The sequence below is a fragment of the Asparagus officinalis genome, chromosome 4, assembly GCF_001876935.1.
Source record: "Asparagus officinalis chromosome 4, Aspof.V1, whole genome shotgun sequence".
NCBI classification, from domain to species: Eukaryota; Viridiplantae; Streptophyta; class Magnoliopsida; order Asparagales; family Asparagaceae; genus Asparagus; species Asparagus officinalis.
This window is the reverse complement of record NC_033797.1, coordinates 121165488-121173503: the sequence shown is the minus strand read 5'-3', so window position 1 is coordinate 121173503 and position 8016 is coordinate 121165488.

Below are 8016 nucleotides of genomic sequence, written 5' to 3'. Positions count from 1 at the left end.
GTTTCTCTAAATCCGAATTTCTCTCTCTAGATGGGGGTGAAGAGAATTAGAGAATGTAACCCTAGGTTAGGGACCATAACCCCTTATTTATAGATGTTATACTTTTGTAATTTAGCCCCTCAATAAATCACAATTACAACCTGGTATCTGCACATATAACCCCATGACTTATTTAAATACCCAATTAACCCAAATTAATTGATCACTTTAGTGGGTTATCCTGAAAGATAGCAATACACATTGATTTAATCATATGTGCCCACAAATAGATTTATTAGATTAAATCCAACACTACATGGATAGCAAGAAAGAAATTATATCCAAGGATCTTGCTAGTTCTTGGACTGGACCAAAAGAAAATTTAACTTGTAAATGCAGTTATCTTATGAGATTTTTTTTAAAAAGACCATTTTTGCTAAATAATTAGCAAAATCGACCATTTTGCTAATTATTTAGCAAAATCGACCTCTTTTTGACCAACAGGCCAAAAAGAGGTCGATTTTAGAAAACGCCCAGCTCAGAACATACAGGACTACTAATTCCGTATGTTTTACGTGAACTAATTGGTGATTAGTGCTCATAGAAAACATACAGGGCTACTAGTCCCGTATGTTTTGGGCATTCATTTTTTCTACTCAGCTAACCCACGGGACTACTAGTCCCATGAGTTTGTTGGGTAGAACTAATGAGTCTCTGCTCAACGTACAAGACTAGTAGTCCCGAACATTAAGCAGAGACTCATTTGCTCTGCCCAGCAAACCCACGGGACTAGTAGTCCCGTGTGTTTGTTAGGCAGAACAAATGAGAGCTCGACAATTTTACGGGACTAGTAGTCCCATAAAATTGTCGGACTATATAAATCCCAGTTGTGCCCCAAATTAGGGCACAACCGTTCATTCTCTCCCACTCCCTCTCTCTCCCGATCTCTCTCGCTCCCGATCTCCCTCTCTCTCCTAATCTCTCTCTCCCTCTCTCTCTCTCTTGATCTCCCCTCTCCCTAATCCGATCTTCATCTCTCCCAAACCCGACCCAACAATCCCGATCTTCATCTCTCCCAAACCTAACCCAACAATCACGATCTCCCTCTCTCCCAAACTCGATCTCTCTCTCCCGAACCCAACTCACCTCTTTCTCCCTCAAATCTGATGCTAACGTCGTCTATTCTATCTGACGCCGACGTCGTCTATTCTATCTGACGCCGACGCCGTCTATTCTCTCCGACGCTGACGCCGTTTATTCTCTCTGATGCCGTCTATTCACTCCAACGCCGACGGGATCCGAAAGTTCATCAATGTATAAAATTCTTATTTTTCATAAATTTCTCGATATTGTTTAGTTAATATTGTATATCTAGAGGAAATATTTTAATTATGATTATCAATATGGAAAAGAAATCTAATTTGTATATGATAAATTTTAATTCTTCAGTTAAAATGGCGAGTGGAATACCGATTATTTTCTTATTCAATTGAAAACTGAGTGTTAGAATAAATAATATGCCTATATATGATGGAGGCTCTAGAAATATATTCATGTTATCTAGAAATTACAATTTCGATAGAATGATGGAGCAAGTATACAGAATTACTGGAATTAACCATTAAGGTATTCTGTAATTTTCTAATAAATGAAAATAGAACAATTGTTGTAGAGACCACCAATGATAAAGAATTGAATGACATGATCGGACTTGCGGAAAAACAAATCTTAATCGAGTTGTTCATTGAAAATATTCCAATGTCTGGGGTTGTCGAAGTTTCATATGCTCACGGAGAGTTCACCCGTATGCTTGAAAATCAAATCTTGTTATCTCAAAGTGCCTTGCACTTAAAAAATGACTCGGATACAAGGTCAAGTGATATGTTCCACAACGCATCGGGTCATGTTTTAGTTAATTTACCGGTTGGTTCTATAATAGAAGAGGATGAGGATGTAGATGCCGATGATGATAATGAAGTTGTTAAAGAGGAGGAACGTCTTGATAGTATGCATTGTACAATTGGAAAGATTAATGATGACGTAAGTTGGATGGATGAATATTGCATAAACAACTATTATGTAGAGTCTGAAGAACCGTTGCTAGAAGAGTTTGAAAATGACGAGTGGATAAATGCTTCACAAGCTGAGTTTGTTAAGCCTGGTCCTAATTTCGATCTACCCGAGGACTTCACTTTCAAAAAAGAAGATCTTTTCGAGAATAAGGAAAGCTTAGTTTTTGCTATACATGAATGGGCAATCAGGAACGGGTCAAATCCAAGCCGGTTAAAACCAATACAACTATCTATCATATAAAGTGCTACTTTAATGAGAAATGTCAAGGAGAGAATACAAGTGCTGCAGACGATAGAAATTCAAAGTGTTCATGGAAGCTTAATGCGACTGTTAGGAAAAAAATCTAATGGTCAATTTATAATCTCAAGTTATTACGGACTTCATACATGTTGCAATCCGACTATCAATAATGATCATAAGACAACAACTTCTGCTTACCGCTTATATCATGAAGCTAATTATGTCCGAAGTTAGGCGGGAACTTGATCTTACTTCGGGACAGATAATTACAAGGGTGTATGATATTAAAAAAAATAACTATATCCAAGTATAAAGCATATGATGCACTGAGGAAGATGTTGACTAAAATCTTTGGAGATTGGGAGGAATCTTACCAACTACTTCCACATTTTCTTGCAGCAATTAAGAGGAAAAATCTGGGTACCAAATATGAGATAGTGTCTAAGGAGATCGCGCCGGAAATGGAGAGGTTCATCCAGATATTTTGGGCATTTGGGCCCGCTATCAAAGGGTTCTCTTTTTATCGTCCGCTCTTAAGCATCGATGAAACACATTTATATGGCAAGTACAAAGGAGTGATCTTGGTTGCGACCGGTGTAGATGCAAACGGTGGGCTATTTCCAATAGCTTCCGCGGTTGTAGAGGTGGAGGATACATCGAGTTGGAAGTGGTTTTTCCTATGTATTTACAGATACATTCCTACTGTTCAAAGTCCAAGAGTTATTATTTTTATCTCTGACCGGATGAAAGGAATTCCAAGAGCCTTGCACGAGGGGTGGAGTGCACCACATCATCACCGCTATTGTTTGCGGCATATAAGAGCTAGTTTTAAGAAAAAAACATGGAGAGACTAATTACAAAATTTATTGTGGCAAGTCGGGTGTGCCACTGACCCATTAGTATATGAGCATTGTAGGGAGAAAATTAAATCCCTATCAGTAGAAGCACACAATTGGGTTGAACAAAACTTAAAGCCGCAATACGAAGATAGATGGACATTATGTAAAGATGGTGGAGTGCGCTATTGTATGATGATAACTAATTGCTCTGAAAGTTTCAATGGCGTACTTAAGGGTGTCCGTGCTATGCCATTCAAGCCTTAGTTGTAAGGACGTTTTATAGATTGAACGCATACTTTAATAAGAGACATAGTGATGGTGCAAATTGGACGAGTAAGTACACTCCAAAAATAAAATAATTTTGCAGAAAAGGATTGTGGCTGTAAGAACATGTAGAATTGAATCATTCAACGACAATGAATGGGAGGTTAAAGATTGTGATGGTATTTACACCATCCATCTCTATAACCAGGGGTGTAGTTGTACTTGTCGTATACCACAATTACAAAAATTGTCATGTGAACATGTTTTAGCGCCTAGTTCCAGTTAGGATGGTGGCACTAGATTGCCTTATGATCGGTATTGCTCAGGTTGGTATTTAATAATGTAGGTTGTCAAAAAAATCACAACAGATAGATTATCCCCATCAAACATCAACAAGGGGAGTTACAATTCAATAACCTCCAGAATGCTACGATTTAAAAACTTTCATGTAGATCGATGAAGGTTACAATCTGACGATCTTCACAATAACCAATGAAAGCTCTAATTCAACAACCTTCACAATCAACATCGGGAGATACAATCTGATGATTATCATATTTTTAAGGAGCCAAGACGAAGATTATAAGATGCCGATCTTTGTAACGCTCTAGCAAAAGAGACCACAAATTGATGGTCTCTTCACATCAAAACACAGAGGTCATCCTTGCGTTACACAATCAAAACATAGGAGTCGAACCTGCGTTGCAACATCAAAACACAGGGGTCGGATCTGCATTGTAACATCAAAACGCAGAGGTCATCCCTGTATTACAACATGAAAACGCAGAGGTCCTCCCTGCGTTGCAACATCAAAACGAAAGGTCGGATCTGCTTTGCAACATCAAAACGCAGAGGTTATCCCTGCGTTGCAACATCAAAACACAGAGGTCCTCCCTGCATTGTAACATCAAAACGTAGGGGTCGGATCTGCGTTGCAACATCAAAACGCATGGGTCCTCCATGCGTTGCAACATCAAAACGCAGGGGTCGGACCCGTATTTTTTGCATTTTACTTGTTCAAACAAGAACCTGAACGGTTTTAAAACCATATCTCCACTTAATGGGGTCGGTTACACCCAATTATGGAGAGATTTTAGAGGGAAGATTACACCCCTTAAACCCTTGAACAGTTTCAAAACTATTTTTCACGAAATGGGGTCGGTTACACCCCATTAAGGAGAGATTTTAGGGGGGCGATTAAACCCCTAAAAACCCCTATAAATGGCGAAAAACTTAGTTGGGTGAGGGGATCTTCGATCTGGAATCTTGGAGATCAAAACTACACAAAGGAGAGATCGGCATTCATCTTTTGGAGCAGTCCTTGGAGCTTTCGACCTTGGCTTATTAACCGATTTTTGGTTCAAATCAACTATTTTCAAGAGTTTAAACTCACTCTGAGTTATCAACTCATCAAGAGTTTTAAACTTTCCACGCAAGTTCTCCTTAACGTCAATCAAGAGGAATCAACCACGTTCTACAAAACGAGGTGGTCAGATCGTTAATGAGAAACAAACTCAACGTGGGCATTCGAGGGAGACATCTCATTGCTACCGTGAAGAACTCAGACTTAAACAAAGGGGAAGATCTCCACCGATCTTCTTCTCTTTTGTAAATCGGGAATCCGATACCAGAAGATTATAATTTCTTATTTTCTAAATCAGTTAGAGAGAAATTGTATTAAAAGAATTGCATTCATTTTTTTTCTAAGTCAGTTAGAGAGATAATACAATAAATCATATTCTCAATTGTCTTCTTTCAATTTTCCCACCAAACAAACAAATCATTATTATAAGGAGAGTTTTCAACCTCCTGACGATACTTGTCATTGGCCGAATTTGTATATACTATATATATTACCACCTCAATGCAAAAGACAAGTAGGATGACCTCGTTCTGTGTGCATTAGAGGTACTATGGATCAAGACCAGGAATGAGTAGCGTCACGAATAAGATGTGGACAATGTAGTCAATTAGAGCATAATAAGTCTCGTTGTTCATCAAGAGCAAGTAGATAGCAATTAATTGGTAAAATATTTTCTATTTCTATCTCTATTTTTTATTATTATAGTCTTATTGATTTGGTAGAAACTAATAAGTTAAAAATTGTATGTGCAGGTATATACACGATGCTTCTCGGGCAGGTTACTGATGAAGTCCTCTATGATCAGTTACGCCACCATTCAGAGAGCATATCGTTTACATCGTTAATTATTCTCTGTTTTGTACTCATAAGTTTACAGACACATATTAATTATTCATTATTATATTCTAATATTTGTTTTCATTTTTATTGCAGAGAGGACAAGAACTGGTTATGATTGATCATAGCCTTGGAGAAATACTTGTTGGCCACTTGATGATCCTCACATTATTGCTATAGTACATCAGAGTCCCTCTCATTTGTTTTAAAATTATGGAGATGCACATACTGGGTCGCGTGTTTAGACAATTTGGACTCGTGCAGCACGCTCCACAATATGTCGAAAAAATAGAGAGAAAGGGTTTTAAAGGTGGCCATCAGATTGACTGACGGAATACCCATCATTCATACATTATAAGATAGAATGATCGGCATCAACTTATTGTTGATCAGCTTTATCCTCCGATGAAGGAAGTCGATTACATTAGATGGTATTGGGGGATTACCAGACGTTGGATAATCACTCAAACCACGCCTCCGGTCGACGAAATCGAGATTCGCTCGTAACAATCCCGATATGTACCAAGAGGGGTAGATGAGAGACTATGGGTAAGTAATTACAAAAATTATCATAGATTTTTCAATCTCTTGTTAGCTTTTGGTTTCTTATATGTATCGATATTTTACAAATAATTGTAGATAGACGTTATGTACGAGGTAGAGGGGATTACAAATGAGGGCATTGCTACCACCACAGAAGATTCAGTACACGTATCATTCTTGCATCGGATAGTGGCGAGGGTTCGTAGAGCTTTTCGACAAACTCATAAGGATCGGCAAGAAGGTCGTGAGCAGGTGGTGCATGAAGATACTTTATATGCACGCCGACGAAGACGTGGTAGATCTTGCTTGCACGACGATGAAGCCGGTCCATCACAGCAAGCGGGATCGTCACCGCCCCACACACAACCAGAGAGCGAGCATATACAAGCTCAAGTCCAAGGAAGCCGCTAACGATTTGAACGGGTGCAAAGAGGGAGACGACGAGGGAGGGGCGGACTTTTGGTTGTTAGCTTTTCCACTTAGATTATATATTATCGTATGGAATTATTGATACATTTGGATTTATTTAGCTTAGACTACATATTATCTTATGAGTAGACTTGATATATTTAGAATTGTTTAGAATTTTACCATATTGGTATGCATATGACATGTATATTGTGTTGTGATGTTCTGAATTGATTAAACTTGTTATTATTCGGTGTTTATTTCATCGGATTTGTGTTGTAAGTTGTGTATTTTTTAGATTTATGTAGTGAAAATTTTGTGAAAATCAATGCGGAGTAGTGTATTTTTTAGATTTGTGTTGTAAAAATCAATGTATACAATATGGATAATATTTTTTATGAAAATTTTGGTCAAATAATACTGTATACAAAGTTAGAGGTATGTGCATGTTTTGCCTCTGCCTAGCAAACCCACGGGACTACTAGTCCTGTGGGTTTGCTGGGTGGTGGAAAAAAAGTCTATGCCTAACGTACGGGACTACTAGTTTCGTACATTAAGCATAGACTAATTTGTTCTGCCCAGTAAACCCACGAGACTACTAGTCTCATGGTTTGCTGAGCAGAACAATTGAGCATCCAAAACATACGGGACTAGTAGTCCCGTATGTTTTGTGTGAGCACTAATCACCGATTAGTTCACGCAAAACATATGAGACTACTAATCTTGTATGTTCTGAGCTGGGCGTTTTTTAAAATCGATCTCTATTTTGCCTGTTGGCAAAAAAGGTGTCGATTTTGCTAATTATTTAGCAAAAATAATATATTTTTAAAAAATTTCCCTTATCTTATTTGTCTTCTTTCTTCACTAAAGAGCTATGACTAGTTTCATAGCTGGTGAATTATATTGCTGATTCTCTCTAACTACTTAATGCTATACAAATCTATGTTATAGATAAATAAAGTTAATTTTACATGATATAGTTTATTCTTATCATATCTATGAATTTTAGGGGTGTCCAAAAAGCCCACGGCCCGGTGCCCGGCCGGGCCAGAACCCGGCCCGGCCCGAGGTCGGCCCGAAAATCCGGGCCAAAATCAGGTCCGGGCCCGGGCCCGGCTCGAAATAGTAACTTTTTTAATTTTTATTTTTTTTACATGTATAATATATGTATATATGATATATATATATATATATATATATATATATATATATATCATATATACATATATTATACATGTAAAAAAATAAAAATTAAAAAAAGTTACTATTTTGGGCCGGGCCCAGGCACGGGCCAGTCTCTGATGACCGGGCCCAGGCCCGGTTTTGGCCGCCGGGCCAGAACCCGGCCCGGCCCGAGGTCGGCCCGAAAATCCGGGCCAAAATCAGGTCCGGGCCCGGGCCCGGCTCGAAATAGTAACTTTTTTAATTTTTATTTTTTTTACATGTATAATATATGTATATATGATATAT